An 18,655-nucleotide genomic window follows, 5' to 3' on the forward strand; every position below is an offset into this window, starting at 1 on the left:
TTTAACACATTTTAATAAATTAGAATTAACCATTCAAAATGAGTAGAATAACATGAAAAAATTAAGTAAAATTTACACAAAAATATTGATTTCAGTGGACAAAAAACAAACAAACAAAAAAAACACTATGCTAAAGAATACTATGTTATGCATGCCAGGCCAATACCCGGCGATCATGAAACACCCTTCGAAAACATTATATGCATGCACACGACGTCAAACTTTTTACAAATTCACATTTTTTGTTGCTTACATAGATATGATACAGGCATCATGTTCAAAAGGTTGTGTCTTAAGGCCCCCAAAACAGAGTTATTGAAGACACCTAAAGTTCACGAACAGAATCACTGAAGGAGAAAAATCTAAATTTTGGTTACCATTACGGTGGTCAGTGTTTGCTTTAGTTGGGCTCTTGACCCTTAAAATTTTAAACATTTTTTTTTTCTTGCTGTAGTTGTGATACAGCAGCTAGACAAGCCAAGAAGGAAATGAGATCAGGTGGTGCTATTTGTTTTGACATCATCATTTGGTTTCTAACTTGGGTGTGTCTTGTCAATAACAGGCGCCCTGTGGTTGTACAATATAAGTTCTGGTATTTTCAGCATAATCAGAGAAATTCTTAGAAGCACTTCTGATTAAAACCTTTTTAAAAAGAAAAATAATCTTTCACTTAGGCACACGGACATCAAGAATCAGCCTGAGAACCTCAACAATGGTGACCATCAAAAAGCATGTTGCACTGCATTCTGGGTTCCACCAATCAAAACTCATTTATCGTTCCCATCATGCTTTGCAGCATGAATAAATTATGAGCAACAATTCTTTAGTAGCTTGTTTTGTGATGCTTACAGTTCATCTGTATATGCTGTTTGTCACCATTTTTGAGATTCATACGCTGGTTCTTGATGTCACTGTGTGCCAAAAGAAGGTTCCCCTCTCTTTGTTTTAATCAGAATTCTTAAACTCTAGATTATACCGAAAATGCCAGTTCTTTTATTGTTGAATCACAGCACTGCTATAATGAATGTTAATTTAACTCCGAGATCAGCCTCTAAATGAGTTCAGATATTCAGGTAAAACAAAGATCATGTAAAAGCATAACCAACACCACCTGATCATCTTTTCTCTTAGCTTGTCAAGCTGTTACAACAGCAGGACAAAATGTAATATTAAAATCATCAAGGGTCAGGAGCCAAACTAAAGCAAACACTTACCACTATAATGGTAACCCTTTTTTCCTTCAGTGATTCTGTTCATGAACTTTAGGTGTCTTCAATAACTCTGTTTTGAGGGCCTTAAGACACAACCTTTTGAACATGATGCCTGTATCATATCTATGTAAACAACAAAAAATGTGAATTTGTAAAAAGTTTGACATCGTGTGCATGCATATAATGTTTTCGAAGGGTGTTTCATGATCGCCAACTACTGGCCTGGCATGCATAACATAGTATTCTTTAGCATAGTGTTTTTTTTTTTGTTTGTTTGTTTGTTTTTTTGTCCAATGAAATCAATATTTTTGTGTAAATTTTACTTAATTTTTTTCTATTATTCTACTCATTTTGAATGGTTAATTCTAATTAATTAAAATGTGTTAAATTTAATTAATAATATTGCTTGTAATCTTTTGACACAATTTTATTGAGTAAATATAGAGAATCACTTTTTACAGTGTATAGATACTGCTGGCCAAATATTACTCCATTGCAAGTGAAAGTTGTAAAAAATATTTTACTTAAGTAAAAGTACATGACTGGCTTTTAAAGTACTTAAGTACCAAAAGTAAAGGTCTTTCCTTATTTATTTAATTTTTTTATAATTATTATTTTTTTATTTTATTTTATTTTTTTGTCAACGCACTGTTTTATTAATACTTGCAATACCTTATGCCTCTAAAGCAACTTACAATACATCAAATTTATGAAAGAAAAAAAAGTGTAAGTGTAAATATATTCTCTAACATCTCTGTCATTTCTCACAGGTATTAATTTGCTCATGCAAATCTAACAAATTGTTTTTACACTGTAAAATCCAATAGTTTACCTTACTTAGATTTAATTAGTTATCTTTACTTAGTTGATACAAATAAAACAATTTAACAAACTTCATCTACTTACAATTAAAAAAAAACAATTTACTTAATGAAATGAGAAACAAAATTTGCCAAATATTCAAGTAGCCACAAAGGAACCAATGACATTAATAAACCAGTGAGAGGCAGCAGTGCACTAATATGTTGCTAATTGCCGTTTTTTTTTTTTTAGCTCACCATTATAGTGATTAACGTTCCCTTTGGTTGGCCACTTGAAACTTCATTTATGTTACTATAATTTTTCTCTCTTGTTAATGCATCATGAAATCAGAGGTATTTGATTAAAAAGAGAAGTAATAAATAGGTTGCTTTTATAAAATGACCTATTTTTTAATTAAAGCATTTTTTTGTGTGTGTTTAATTATGACATTTTTGACATTTTATTTTTCATAAATACCTTAATATGCTTTTTATATAATCCTTAAATAGTGTGTGGTAATATACTGAAGTCACACACAGACTTAAACATTCATCACGTGAATCACAACAATGGTAACAATTAAGTTTAATTTATTTTCATTAATTGTGACAAAAGCCATTTTATTTGCTCTTTTTGTTGTGCTACTACTGACACAAGACAGCAAATAAAATTGGCAAATAAAAACAACAACTGTAAAACAAAGCAACTGCATAATTTATTCTGCGCAATGCATTCTGGGAGTCAGTGAGTAGCTATACTAAGTTGTGAGTAAACCTAAATGAAAGGATCAAGTACCCCCTACAGTTCTTTTTTAGTTACTAGAACTCTTGTGTAAGTTAACTATACTAACTAAGCATTTGTCAGTACAACATACTATTCCTATTTCACTTCACTTTCGTTTTTTTCAAGGCAATCAGTTTGCATACTTCTTATCTTTCATCTCAACTTATCACATCTCACATTGTACAAGCAAATTTTAGAAAACATTTATGCAAATAATAGGACTGTGTTGGACATTCAAGAGGAACAGTCTGTGTACAATCACATGCATATCAGATTAATGTGCAGTGAATTTTGCATGTAAATATACAGATTTGCTTAAAATAAATGGTGAATTATCATATTTTGCAAGTCAGTGAATGTTGCGGGATATGTCTAAAGAGACATTTGTCTGTCTCTCCGTGAATGTCTAAAACATTAATCTCCTTCAGATTACTGTAGAGACGGCTGTAAGTATGAGTTTGTTCACCATTAATTAAAATGATGAACTGGAATGCAAATGCGGCCAAAGATCATTCAATTTTAGAAACTAACTTAATAATAATAATAATAATAATAATAAGTACTTCTAACTCTACATTTTCCACTTTAATGGGCATCATAAATCTGTATGTGCACATACCTGCCGCAGATCCCCTGTTTTAAACAGCGTGAGTTCAGATCGTTCCTCATAACCCCACTTTCCATGATTTTAAGTATTATTCACAACCACATTCAAATCAAAACAAAGATGGATGTCAAATGCAATTCCAGTTTTGTGCTGTAGACAAATCACTGCACTCTTGAAGAAAGGTAAGCAGGGGAAATTATATCTTTAAAAATAATTTTAGATGTAAAAACAGATGAATGATCTTTTTGAGTCTAAACCTTTTTGCTTGTGAGTTAATCACTCCTTGGATGATAATGACTTTGCCAGGCTACTCATCAAGACATTTTTCATGTTCTGGGAATGCTTTCAGTGGCAAGTTTTATTTTAGTTCCCAGAATGTTCTGCTAAAAGCTAGAATAAATAAAAAATAAAATAATAAAATAAAGAATAAAATAACTCCAAAATCAGCATCACCAGCTTCACTAACAAAACACATTGACTTTATTTCTGTCAAATTTTTACAAATGTACTTATTGAGATTAACAGAGGTTTAGATGTTAATGTCTGTTTGAAAGTAATAGTTTGGTTTGATGTCACCATTATGAACAAACCAAAACGTTTGTTATGTCAAAAGCAGCAAGAGAAGATGTGGTCAGCTGCTGTGGGCTACTTGTGGATAATAAAGATATGATCACCATGCAGTGAACTGCTTACTGATCTAATTTAAAGTCTAATCTATGTGATTACTTTCATATCAGAGACTATGTGTGATTTGTCATTTGAAAACAATGTTTTCAAAATTATCTATAGAAATACAGGTTATCTGATTAGCACATTGCTGGAGCTTAAACTGTTGAAACACATCAACATAACTTCTAATACAACATTTCACAAATTTTCATTCCACAAATAGCAGATGACCATATTTTATCTTACTATTTTTAACATAGCAACATAGGTAGAACAGCAAGAAAAAAAAACAACAGAAAATCAAGAGTCAAACAACCCTAACCCTAACCCTACACGATCACCATAATGGTGCCATCAAACTAAACCATTACTTTTAAACATACATCAACATCTAAATCTCTGTTAATCTCAATAAGAACATTTGTTAAAGTTTGACAGAAATAAAGTCAATCTGTTTTGTAAGTGACGCTGATAATGCTGTTTTTGGAGTTATTTACTCTGGAGCTTGACATCGAACAAAGGTTGGGTTTTCACTTTCAACAAAAATTTGACTCCTATTCTAAACAATGTAAGTCTAGTGTGATGTAAAGCTTTTCTTAGAATGTTAGAGGATAAAGTTCTAACGATGTTATCAATAAACATTTTTAGAATGTTTTTAGAGAATGTTATCCGACATTTTAGCAGAACATTCTGGGAACTATAATAAAACTTGCCACTGAAAACATTCCCACAACACAGCATAATGTTCTTGGAACATTATTAGAACAATACTCCACCATAGATGATGCTTTTGGGACCATCGGAATGTGGGTCACAGTAATGAAATAATATTCTAAAATGTGATAATGTATAGTATATGTATTTACTTCCTTGTTGAACTTAAATTCCAATTCAATTTGTATTCAGTAAAAAACTATAATCAAGATATTTTATAAATAAAATGTGATGTCCAAAACCACACTGCCCATACATTAGGAAATATCATTCCTACAATAAAGCATACTGATAGTACACAGTAAAATCCTGAGTGTTAAATTAACACTGCTCGGAGCATATACACTCTCAGAAAATAAAGTACATAATTTAGGGGTACATGATTTGTACCTTAAGAGACCAGTTTTGTACCTGTGGTGACAATTTTGTACCTTTATTTAACAGTACAAAAACTGACCCTTCAAAAAGGGTACAATCGTTGACTATAATGAGATATGATTTTATATATATATATATATATTATATAAAAACACACACACAGAATTAAAATCAGAATTTATTAAATCCTTTTCATTTTAAAAATGTCTAACTGCAACATAAACAATCATCAATTGAGTAAGTGTAATTTGCCTGAAAATCCATTTAAACTCCTCGTTTCAGTATAGTCCTTTCTTTATCAACCTTGACACTGCATGGAGAAGGGTCTGTCTGCAGACTGCAAGACGGGCGTAACTTGAAGTGGGCGTAACTTGACGAAAGAGGCGTAACTTGAAGTTGTCCAAATCACACAGAACCACGCGAGATGTCAAAACGAGATTTTGTCGGGCTGCGTTCGAAACCGCATACCCTTTAATTAGGCACTTAATTTCAATAAGAACTAATTTAACGAGCGATAAAAGAGTACATTCTCTACAGCCTGAATGGGTATTTGTGTATGAAGCATTAATGCAATTTGGATATCATCATCCGCTATGTTGATCATGTGACCTGCAAAGTTAAAACGAGCGTAAAAACTTAAAAGATATGAGTGAAAGGTTTAATGAATGTATTTGTATCTTGATAATGAAGATTGTAGTATAGCCAATACTGTTAATTTAAGTTTTTATATATTTTTAACTCCACTAATGTGATTTTTTTTTTATAGAATTAGAAAACCCAAAATCGTTATCTCTAGAATATTTTTTTCAATTATTTTATGTGAATTTTTTTTCTTGTATAGTATCTTATACTATGATGAACACGTTATTTTTTTATTTACTGTTTTATGGCGTTATGATTGTTATTGTTAGATACAACCATCTTACCATGATCTTTTATGTAATAAGTTTGGCAATAATAATAAAAAAGAGGTACAGGTGCACTACCACCTCACAGCATCACTAACTCAACAGCCCAGTACAGTTTCTCTCAGCGACTCTGCAATATCTGCACAAACGAAACGTCGAACAGCTGCTCGAAGATCTCACCTTTGGAGAAGATTGTTGATTTTATACTCTAAAAATGTAAGTATTACTACTCAAAAATTAACATTACCCCATAATGAATTGCATCTTTTGCTCATCCCAACACTTACATGCAATAATAATGATAAATGCCAACCAATAGTTATATACCTTTTTTTTTCCTTAAAATTACATTTTAGTAAAAGAAGCAAAATGTATTTTCTGTCGTGACATAGCTATACATGAATATACACTAATGCAGTTGATGTGAATACATCAGTTTTCAGTCAAGCAATTAATACATGAATAGATCAAATATTTATATTTTATTTACTGACAACAAGAAACATGTCTAAATGATTAAAAGAATGTATAAATGTTAGCATCACAATAAATACAGACATGTACAAGTCAACAACACATGAAACAAAGCTTCTTTCAAACTTACTGTTCTAACAATCATGTATTTACAGACGGTGTGAACCCCACATCTTACTATCATCTCAACACAGCTGAGACAGTTCTGCTGCTGCGCTGTGCTTCACAATCTCACTCTTCTCAACGGGGATGTCGTTGAGCAACAGGATGAGGAAGACCTTAATGACGGCTCTCTGAACCACACAACCTTGAAACGAGAGCAGAAGAACACATGCAGGACAATCTGAGTGATGAAGAGACCACAGCAGCATCTGGTCCTGATGAGACAGTAAGAGCTGGAGTGATGGAGCGTCTCATCCGTGTCTCTGGACCATTTCCGGATGCTGCAGTGGACTTCTCCATCCTCAGTGCACACACCAATCTGCAGACATTTTCATAACCTACAGAAATACACACACACAATACAAAAAGTCATTACTTTATTCTTTTGTTTCAGGTTTTTCCTTTTTTTTCCCCTTTCCTTGCAGGTCCTGCTCCACCACAAAAGATCTGCAGCAAATGCACAGAAAACAACAATAAGAAAAGTGCTGTAATAACTGTTTGAAATTACACTAATTAAAATGTTTTATTTATTTTTGTAGTGTACTTACACAAATCCTTTGATGGCAGCATTCCTTCATCAGTCACTCTACAGCAGATAAACAATCTGTTCCTGTAACATCCAGACAAGAGTCAAGTAACCTCTGTGATTTATCTGTGATATACAGTACTGCATCTGCATGTTGAGTTAGTAACTGATGTAACTCGCTTTTTATCCAACACAAATGTTCCTAAAATTATCAATATTGCAAATGGACAAATAAAATAGATAACTAGTGTTTAGTTACTGTATGTAGATTTGTTTGTTTACATGACTTACACACATCTAAACCAGTGTTGACAGTGAATTCTACATAATGGCACACACACATCACTTAGATGCCTGTTTCATGTCTGTTAAATGTGCTTATCTGCAATACTTATTAAAGACTATCCTGTCAGATGATAAATAGACAATTAGTAATAGTCTTCAAGATGTATATATGGTTTATGTAAATCCACTTTAAAAGAAGTGTACTTAATGGAGCTCCCCTGTTAGTTATTCATTATAAAACGTGTTTTTACAGCACAATCACAAATATGCTATATTATGTAAGTAAAAAACAGGGTTTAGATTAAGCCAGGATCAGGCCATAGCTCAATTAGTATTGTCTGTGAAACCGGAGGATAGCGTCTTTACACCTTTTGCTTATATGTTGCTGACTTTACACCTTAGTTTTAAAAGATTATTAACTCCAAAATCAATAACACTGTATGAAAATAACTTGTACTCTTAAATTTAAATAATTATTTCGTGAAAAAATATATTCTCACCATTGTAACCATGATTGTAACTCATTGTAACTTCTTTCCAGTTTAACGGCGGTTGGCATCCAGCTTATTGGTGCAATACCGCCCTCTTCTGTCCCGGAGTGTGGATCAGATAATAGGTGTTCCTACTAAACGTACACATCACTCACATTGTCCCCTAACATTAATATCTACACACACCTTATGCATCAAATCCTGCCTAAAACCCCTGCTTTCCTTAAAAAAAAAAAACGTAATCAATATTCTACTCTGTGCCCTACTGAAAGCAGCCATATTGCCAACAACTTATCATTTTGACATCTCGCGTGATTCTGTGAGATTTCGACAACTTCAAGTTACGCCTCCTACTTCAAGTTACGCCTCTTTCAAGTTACGCCCCTGTCTTGCAGTCTGCAGACGTACACGCTTGACTGCATGCACGAAAGTGACAGTCATAGAACAAAGGAATCAACATTTTTTTCCACAAAAGAGCCACATGGCGTCTATGTTAAAGATGTACTTAATTGGCCAAAACAATGGAATAGACTCAGAATGCAGTACATCTCGACGTCGGTTACTTCTATGCCGGCTTCTGATATTTTTTGAAGGACCTCCTTGGTTGAAAGCCCTGTAAGAACCAGAGGTGGGAAGTCCAGGGGCCAAAGAGTAAAAGTCCTGCCATATTTTTGCTCCACTCATGAACTCAGCAGCCGATTTCACCAAAGGAGGAACCAAGTCATTCCTTCCAAGTCACAAACGACTCTCAAGTTAAATCCAAGTCCTCAAAGAGTTAAAGTTAATGAGATAATTAAGTGACTAATTAAATGAAGATTGTGCATTAGTGATTAACACCTACTGTTATGGAGAATTACAGAGGATCAGATGTTAATGTTTTATTGGTTAAAATGATGTCACCATCATGGAGATCAGTGTTTGATTTAGTTGTGCTCTTGACCCTTGACTTGTTTTGACAGATCTTTCTCTGTAGTTTTGCATGTAGTGTTGTGGAGGAGAGAGAACTGTGATATGTGGAGAACTGTGATATGTGAAGAACTTAAAGTCACAACAAGCTGGTTTAATTATATTTCAAATAATTTTTTTGTTTTGTTTTCAGATGTTTAGGCTTTGAATAATACCAGTGAAACTACAGCATGCACAAAAGAACCACTGATCTGATATTTACAGGGAATGAATTTTACACATATAGAAGTTTGAACGCCAGTGCTTTTTAGACACACACAGATATCAAGAACCAGCATATGAATCTCTACAATGGTGACAATCAACAAAATGCTTCATGTTGCAATACATGAAAGACTCCCATAATGCACTGCAGTATGAATAATTATTTTCACCACTGTTGAGGATCACATGATAAATGTTCATGGCTAAATGCCTAATCCCAAACTGTTTTTCTTTTCCTTAATATAGAAGCATTGTGGTGTCATTTGCGTAATGACATTTCTCTCTTTTTTTGTGAACGTGACACACAGTTAAGTATGGTGACCCGTACTTAGAATTCATACTCTACATTTAACCCATCCAAAGTGAACACACAGCAGTCCTCTCTAACCACTAACGCACAATTTCTTCTCTTTAAAAGTATAATCAAGATATTTAAATCAAGATCATACAGACATCAAAAGCATAAGTTACCTGCTAGTTCAAGATTTGTATCAGCATTGCACAAATGTTTGCTGTAAAACAGTAATGTAATTGCTTAAAAGCAAATTTATAAAAATGGCTTAAAGGCTCAAGAGCTCAACTGAAGCAAATACTCACCACAATTAAGGTCGCAAAGTTTTTTCCTTTCAATTGATTTCATTCAAGGCTGTGCTTAAAGTCAGTTGTAGTTCTTGTGTTGCTCTTTTCTTCAGTGATGTTCATTGTTAACAGCAGGTGTTCATCACTAATGCACAATCTTCATTTAATTAGTCACTTAATTATCTCATTAACTTTAACTCTTTGAGGACTTGGGATTTGACTCAAGACTCGTTTGTGACTTGGAAGGAATGACTTGGTTCCTCCTCTGATGATCAGCTGCTGAGTTCATGGGTGGAGCAAAAATATATGGCAGGACTTTTACTCTTTTGTCCCTGGACTACCCAAATCTGGTTAGAACCATGAGTAACCGTGCTATGACTTTGTCTCCGCCAAAAGAAAGAAACAGAAGAAACCAGACGTTCTTTTAAATTGAGATTCAAGCAGCCAATCAGGGCTGGCTCTACATATTGTACCTTAACCTTTAAAAGAAACGGTACATACAGTACAGGTCAAAAGTTTGGAAACATTACAATTTTTAATGTTTTTGAAAGAAGTCTCTTCTGCTCATCAAGCCTGCATTTATTTGATCAAAACTACAACAGAAAAAACAGTAATATTGTGAAATATTATTACAACTTAAAATAATAGTTGCTCTTCTATTGAATATACTTTTAAAAAAATAATTTATTCCTTTGATGCAAAGACAAAAACTCAAAATCATTAATACAACAAACAGCCTAAAATTAAACCTTCAAAATTTTAAATGCACTGTAAAACCTGACAAGTCACAGTAACTCAAACCGTTTGAGTAAACAGATTGCCTTTACTTAAACCATGTAAGTTTTAAAACTTTGCAATTATGTAATCAAGTGATTAATTAAGTGCTGATTGAGCTTTAGTGATGAACAGCTGCTGTTAACAAACAGAATCACCAGCTCCACTTATTAATAACCAGACTGACTTTATTTCTGTCAGACGTCTACAGAAGATCTAAATGAGAATTAACTAAGGTTTAGATGTTGATTTATTGTTTCATTTGAAGTAACCATGTTAGAGATCAGTGTTTGCTTTAGTTGGGCTCTTGACCCTTGATTTCTGTCTTAGATTATTATTTTTTTTGGACGTTGTAACCATGTGTTTTTGAAACATGTTTGTTATAACTCAACAAACCCAGAAAAAATATGATCAGGTATTGGTTGTTATACACCATATTGGTGATGATAATTATCAATTATGGAGCTGTTCTGAGTTCAAAATCTTACTAAATAGGTGTTCTATAGTTAGTTCAGTCGATTACAATGAAAGTCATTCAAAAAGTCAGTGGTTCTTTCATAATCAGTTAACATAAAGAATTTTCCCAAACAGTTTGGTCTTCTATGGTGTCAATTAGTCACACACAGACATCAATAATCAGAATATGAACCTCAACAATGGTTATGAGAAAAAAAAAAAAAAAACATGCTGCAATGCATGCTGGGTACTATTGTAATACAAAACTCATCCATGGCTCCCAGCATGCTCTGCTGCATTGTTTCTTTTTTTTTTTATGGTCACCATTGTTGAGGTTCATATGCTGATTATTGATGTCTGTGTGTGACTAAGTGACACCACAGAAAACCAAACTGTTTGGAAAGTTCTTTATATTAACAGATTAATCACAGAATCACTGGCTCTTAGAATCACTTTTACTGTAAACAATCCAACTAATTACAAAACACCTATTTCATCAGAGATTAGACTCCAAACAGTTCAATAATCAATGATTATCATCACCAATATACAGTATAACACCAACATCTAGGTACAGGTTAGATAAAAAAAAAGCTGACTTGAATGCACTGTAAGTTGCTTTGGATAAAAGCAGTTTCTAAGAGCGTGAGTGTGTGTATAACACCTGATGATATTTTCTCTGGGCTTTTGAGTTACAACAAATGGTTACAACAGCCAAAGAAAAAACTAAGACAGAAATCAAGGGTCAAGAGCGCAACTAAAGCAAACACTGATCTCTAACATGGTTACTTCAAATGAAACAATAAATAAACATATAAACCTTAGTTAATTCTCAATAAGATCTTCTGTAGACGTCTGACAGAAATAAAGTCAGTCTGGTTATTAATAAGTGGAGCTGGTGATGCTGTTTGTAGGGTTGTTTAATCAGATCTTGAGAGATTTAATGTATTTTATTTCAGTTTATTTTATCTAAGGCTGTGTCTGAAGTCAGTTGTAGTTCTTGTGTTTCTCTTTTCTTCAGTAATTCTGTTTGTTAACAGCAGCTGTTCATCACTAATTCACAATTATCACTCAATTAATCACTTAATTATTTAATTGCAATGTCTATCTTCTTTCAGTGAACTCAACTGAATTAAGTTCAGAGTACTCATAACTGTTAAGTTTTAAACTTAAATGGTTTAAAGGCAATCGGTTTTCCTCAAACGGTTTGAGTTAACACAACTTGACAGGTTTTAGTGAGGCTGTGTCTGAAGTCAGCTGTAGTTTCCTTTCTCTCTTTTCTTCAGTAATTCTGTTTGTTAACAGCAGGTGTTCATCACTAATGCTCAATTATCACTCAGTTAATCACTTAATTACTTAATTGCAATGTATATCTTCTTTCAGTGAACTCAACAGAATTAAGTTCAGAGTACTCATAACTGTTAAGTTTTAAAACTTAAATGGTTTAAGGCAATCGGTTTCCTCAAACGGTTTGAGTAAACCTAACTTCTCAGGTTTTTAAGGATATCTGTTTACTCAAACGGTTTGAGTTACTGTGACTTGTCAGGTTTTACAGTGTGATCATTTAGAAATCATTCTAATATTCTGATTTATTATGAGTGTTGGAAACAGTTCTGCTGTCTAATATATTTGATGAATAAAAGGTTAAAAAGAACTGCATTTATTCAAAAAAAAAAAAAAATCTAATAATATATATGTAATAATATATGTTCTTTACTATCACTTTTTATCAATTTAACACATCCTTGCTGAATAAAAGTATTGATTTTATTTAAAAAAAAGAAAATGACTGACCCCAAATTACTGACCAGTAGTGTATATTGTTATTACAAAATATTTATATTTTAAAAACATAGCTTCTTTTTTTTTTTTTTTTACTTTTTATTCATCAAAGTATCCTAAAAAAGTATCACATGTTCTGAAAAAAATATTAAGCAGCAGAACTGTTTCCAACTTTGATAATGAATCATCATATTAGAATGATTTCTAAAGGATCATGTGATAATGATCCTAAAAATTCAGCTTTGCATCACAGAAATAAATGATAATTTAAAGTATAATACATTAAAAAAACAATTATTTTAAATTGTAATAATATATCACAATATTACATTTTTTTCTGTATTTTTGATCAAATAAATGCAGGCTTGATGAGCAGAAGAAACTTCTTTCAAAAACTTTAAAAATAGTAATGTTTCCAAACTTTTGACCTGTACTGTATATGTACCTTTTAATGCTTGGGAACATATATGTACCTTTTTGACCCTTTGACCCTTTGAGGTCCAATAATAAGCCCTATGGGGTACGTTAGTGTTTGTTCCTTGGGGGACAGAAATGGACTCCTACTGTACCCCTATTTCTGACAGTGTGGTGTAAAGGAATAAAGATGACTCTTACAGCATACTTAATGTTTATTATTATTATTGTTATTATAATTATTTGTTAATGCATTATTTTGTCATGACTTTACTTGAGAGGGCCAATCACTAACTCATTATTAACTACCCATTCACTAACATGAACTCGTGGCTTGTTAATGCATTTTGACTTTACTTGGGGGGGGGGGGGGGGGTCTGGGTTAATCATTATTACCTCACAGTTAACTACTAAACTCAGCTCATGATTTATTTAATACTTCGTATCAAATACACATGTACTAACCCAGCGAGTATTCAGCCTGGTTAAGAGATGTGGAGTGGATTTTCAAGAAGTCAGAGAGTGGAGGAACAGTGTCATGACTGTGTCTGGATGGACAGTGAACTGTTCCGGGCATTTCTTCAGGATTTTTCTACAAATGTTCTTTGTGGATTTTGAGGTTTTATTATTATTTAGCTGTTTATAAGTCACAGCAGGGTAAGTTTAAAGGGAAAGAGAACAACAAAAAAACAAAACAGACAAGATCAATCATAAAGCTGAAGATTTCAAAAGCTCAAATTATGATATTAAATTATTTTAATTTGTATCAAAGTCAGAGTATTTATTTTTCTTCCTTAAAGAGGCTGTTGACCCAAATGTTAATTATAATGCATTAACTCTCAAACATGTATTAACATGTAATTAAGCCTGTCATTATTCATGCGTGAATCCATATGACTCCAGTTGTAGTTAAGGATAGCTCTTCATAAATTCATGATTAGCTGACAGCTTTAATAATCATTAGTATTCGATAAATTAAGTATTCATTTAGGCATTATACATGATTATTCAGGTACCCTTATTGTAAAGTGTTACCATTACCAATGAGAAATTCCTCCATCTTGAAAGTCACATGGAAAATAACCTGCCATCTCGGTGTGGTTATTTCCAGTTATTGTCCAACAGTTTTATTCAGTGTTTATTATTATTATTATTATTATTATTATTATTTGTGGGCTTAATTTGTCTGAACCAAAATGTGCAAATGTTTAGTGAAAAACTGAACATTGTTTTTTATTTAATTCAAACCTTTACATTATTAATGAGAGCAAATTCTACATACTTCAGGTGTATTAACAATAAAATATTTATTTAGCCTGAAATGCAGCTTAAATTCGTCACTTGATTCGACTAGATTACAAGTTTCACTGACATGCAATATATTCTGATATAAGAACAATATCTGATAGAAATGCTGTAATGTTACAGTATTATTGCAAGCACAAGTTGCAAAAAAAACAAATAATAATAATCTTTCCATAGAAGTGATGGTGAAATGTGTCTAGAGAGATAACTGTGCAGTGTCTGTTTTCTGAAGAAAAACAAAGAATCGTTTGATAAGTTTTTATTTTACAAGTATTCAAACACTGAAAACAGAAAGACCAGAGATAATTTAGGCCTGCACAAAATAAAAAAAATGTGTCTATATTAATATTAAGTAATTTTTAGACACATCATCAAACCATATTTAACTGGAATTTTAACTGGGAGTCGAATGAACATTTTTTTTTCATATACATTTGTGTCCATGTCTCAGATGTGTTTATAGAGAATGTTACATGTGCAGGCTCATTGGCAGCAGGTGGAGCTGTTTGTGCATTATCAATATGAGTGTTAAAGGTTTATCAAACAAAAACTTACACTTTTAGATGAGGTCTATGTTTCATGCTCAATCATCAAACACTCTTTTCACGCCATTAACAATACCATGCACAACTTTTTCTGGCGCCTTGACGATCTCTTTGGTTCCTCCGCTCACAGCGCCGGTCACCGGGGACACCAGCAGAACTGCAGTGGCACCAATAAGTTCAGCGGCGGAGCCCACGCTGCTCATTTTACTGCCGGCCTCTACGGTGCTGTACACCGCTCCTTTCACTATCCCCAGAGGAACATCCACCACGGCTCTGGTCACGCCCACCGCGCACTCGGACACACCCAGTGCCACGCCTCCCACGAATTTCAGAAAATCCATGGCGTCTCTCTTTTATCTGCCTTCTTACAATATGAGATCCCTGCGAGCTGGATATTGAAACAACATGTGTATGCATGGTTATTTTATAACAAAAGTAATAATACTTCATTACAGTACTTCAAGATTTTTTGGGAGTATCTGTACTTTACATGAGTTTTTACTTTCACTTTTTCTCCACTACATTTCCTAATTAAAATGTATACTTTTACTCCGATGCATTTCCCCGAGGCATATTCATTACTTACTACAAAATAAAGTCAGAAGAACACAGACTGCAAGAAAGCAGGTTTGATTAATCAGTGGTCCGGCGTTTGCAAGTTAGACTCCTAAAAACACCTTTGCTCATGTGCAAACAAGTCAAGTGCTCACACAACCGCAGATGATTTCAGTTTCCTCTCAAGTCGAGTCCGGGGTCTGCAATATACAGTATAGGCTTTCTCATGCGATAATATGGTAAGTGTTGTTGTAATGATGTAATCTGACATTATCGAGTATATCACCAAATCACACACAGAGAGTGCACACACGTGACTTATTAGTCTATTCAAATTAAAAATCCAAGGCATTCTAAATTATAGATGGCAAAAATGCGTCTGTATGCTTTTTATATTTATATAATTTTTAACATAAACTCGAGTGTGAAAGAGAGCTTTAGTAACATTACTCTCATGCTGTGTGCAGCCACTTTTTATACAAGTGCTTCGGATGTTTGCGCTCAAAAAACCATCTGTCAGAAGTTTAAACTAATACGGCTTCAAAACCACTTGATTTCAGCTAGATAGACATGATAAGCTAAACAGATGTTTGCAGTTAAGAGCTTATTATTATTATTATTACTATTATTATATTATTATAACTGATAATAATCAGAAATATTCTTGAGCATCAAATCATCATATTAGAATGATTTCTGAAGATCATGTGACACTGAAGACTGGAGGAATGATGCTGAAAATTCAGCTGCACATCACAGGAATACATTTTAAAAATTATTTAAATTTTCATAAAAACTTATTTTCAATTCTGAAAATATTTCATAATATCACTGTTTTTATCTAATAAATGCAGCATTTCAAAGATCTAAAAGAGTTGGACACAAACACTGAACAGAAATGTAAAATCATAGTACATAGCTGTACTAAATAAAATAAATAAAATAAAATAAAATAAAATAAAATAAAATAAATAAAAACTTTTAACACATGGGTGATTACATTATAGACCTATTTGATATGTGCTTTTATAAGATATTAATCCATGACACAATATTGACAGGAATAATTTGATTCATTATTTTAACATATCATAGCCATACCTTCAGCAGACCTCCTCTCAGGAGCTGAAAGAGTCTGCAAAGTTGTTTTCAAAAGACCTGTGATGTAAATCAAAATGAAATAAACTTAGGCTACATGCTAAACATGCTGTACACATACTAAACATGACAAAGTCAAATATACTAACCTGAGGTCACAGGAGCTGTTGAAGCTGAGCTCCTTTAAGTCAATGTTGAGTGCTTCTCTCAGATCATCTCAGGGTTTTTATACTACGATCACTGGAGGAACTGAGGATCAAAAGATGAGAGACACCTAACGCAAAAACAAAACCTCTGCGTAAAACACATTAGGAAAGCTGAAGGTCAAGATTATTACAGAGATGTTAAGGAGAACCACTGAGCCAATGATTATGTATTAATCTTTCCTGTAAACTGGGATGATTCAAAAAGATTTAAAGGCTTTTACAGTAAGTCATGGGGGAAAACTGCATTTCATGGAAATTACTATGTTCCTATGGTTTTGTTAATTTTTAGCTTAAATAAAAGTTTAAATAATTCTACTCTTCAGTGAAAAGTCTAAAACCCACTGACATATATTTCTGTTCCCTTCCGCAGTCTTTAGTAACTAGGCTTTTCTATACAGTTTTGATGCTGTTTTACACAGTTAAGGCAGATGTGAAGATGTGGTGCTAAAAGTTCCTTCATAGAGCTCTGCTATTATGAAAACAAAAATAATAATAAAAATCTCTGTTTTTACAAAGAAGTCATTATCTGTCCCCAAAATTGCTTCAACCAATTTTGAAATACTCATGTTTATTGTTTTATATCCTTTGGGTTTGCTGTTGGATGATATTTTGTGCTCTTTTATCAAAACCAAATTAAGATCATAATATTTTTACTGCCTTTTTAAATGCAATCTATCAGTAACATAAAATAATTCTATTGACCCAAACATTGAACAGAAAGAGGTACATATTTTTTGTACTAAATGAATGTCCCCGCTGTGTGTGTGTGTGTGTGTGTGGGTGTGTGTGGTGTGTGGTGTGTGTGTGTGTGTGTGTGTGTGTGTTCACAACTCCGTGTGCACTTGGATGGGTTAATTGCAGAACACAACTGGGTCTCCATACTTGGCGTTTTGTTTATTAAAAACTAAATAAAAACAAAACTTGTAACTAGCGTTCTCTTTTTTATTTCTATTCTACCTACATGTTTTCCTTTTTTATTTATTATAAAAAAAAATAATAATAAAACATCTTGGCCCTCTAAACACTAGCTCAATCTATTCTATTTTCTATCCTGTTTACTATAAGATCACATCTTATCACAGACAAACCCCACTGCCTTCACATACTTTCACTGTTCTTCATGTTCTGACTGGGGCCAGTACATAAACTTTGTCATGATTAAGACTGTTTTTCAAGGGGTAATCAAGCTTACTTTTTTGGAAGTAAGACCAAATAAAGACATACTGAGCAGTCTGAGTTTTTCATACTGTGTTTGTTATGAAACAATAAACAACCATTTACATTCAAATTCCATCAAATTCTAGTTTTTCATACTGTGTTTGTTATGAAATATTAAGTAACGATGTACATTCATTTTTATTCAAATTCTATTACTGTCTTGGGAAATGCACCTGTAATGTCCACTAATCGGCCCAATTGAAAGAACCCAAAGACATGGGTGACATGAGCACAAACAAAAAGATACAATATAGAAGAACGGAGTTAAAACTAATACAATCTTGTTATTAAAATGTGAATAAAACATTTGCTCTTTTTCCATTTTGCATTTACTTGTACTTTTACTTTCAATGCTTAAGTACATTTAAATATAAAATAAGCTTTTCATACTTAAGTATCAATAATAAATCACACATACTTTTACTTAAGTAATATCTCTTTTTACTCAAGTAATATTCTAAATGGATAGACTTCAACTTCTACCACTTTTACTGTGAGTATGGCTTTTAACTGTCAACCCTTATCCACCTACTGATCATCAGGG

At 32.9% G+C, this 18,655-nt stretch overlaps 2 long non-coding RNA genes across 2 annotated transcripts; both read right to left on the reverse strand.

Moving 5' to 3' along the window:
- Nucleotides 1-6,711: 6,711 nt before the first annotated feature.
- On the reverse strand, nucleotides 6,712-8,444 carry LOC122135980. Its single transcript, XR_006153833.1, has 3 exons — nucleotides 8,019-8,444; nucleotides 7,256-7,317; nucleotides 6,712-7,154 (listed from the first exon to the last, which is right to left on the reverse strand). It is a non-coding gene; the product is annotated as an uncharacterized LOC122135980 (long non-coding RNA).
- Nucleotides 8,445-14,733: 6,289 nt separating this feature from the next.
- LOC122135981 lies at nucleotides 14,734-16,734 on the reverse strand. The gene is made up of 3 exons (XR_006153836.1): nucleotides 16,691-16,734; nucleotides 15,621-15,789; nucleotides 14,734-15,422 (listed from the first exon to the last, which is right to left on the reverse strand). It is a non-coding gene; the product is annotated as an uncharacterized LOC122135981 (long non-coding RNA).
- Between the last annotated feature and the right edge of the window lie 1,921 nt (nucleotides 16,735-18,655).

The sequence above is a fragment of the Cyprinus carpio genome, chromosome B1, assembly GCF_018340385.1.
Source record: "Cyprinus carpio isolate SPL01 chromosome B1, ASM1834038v1, whole genome shotgun sequence".
Classification (NCBI taxonomy): domain Eukaryota; kingdom Metazoa; phylum Chordata; class Actinopteri; order Cypriniformes; family Cyprinidae; genus Cyprinus; species Cyprinus carpio.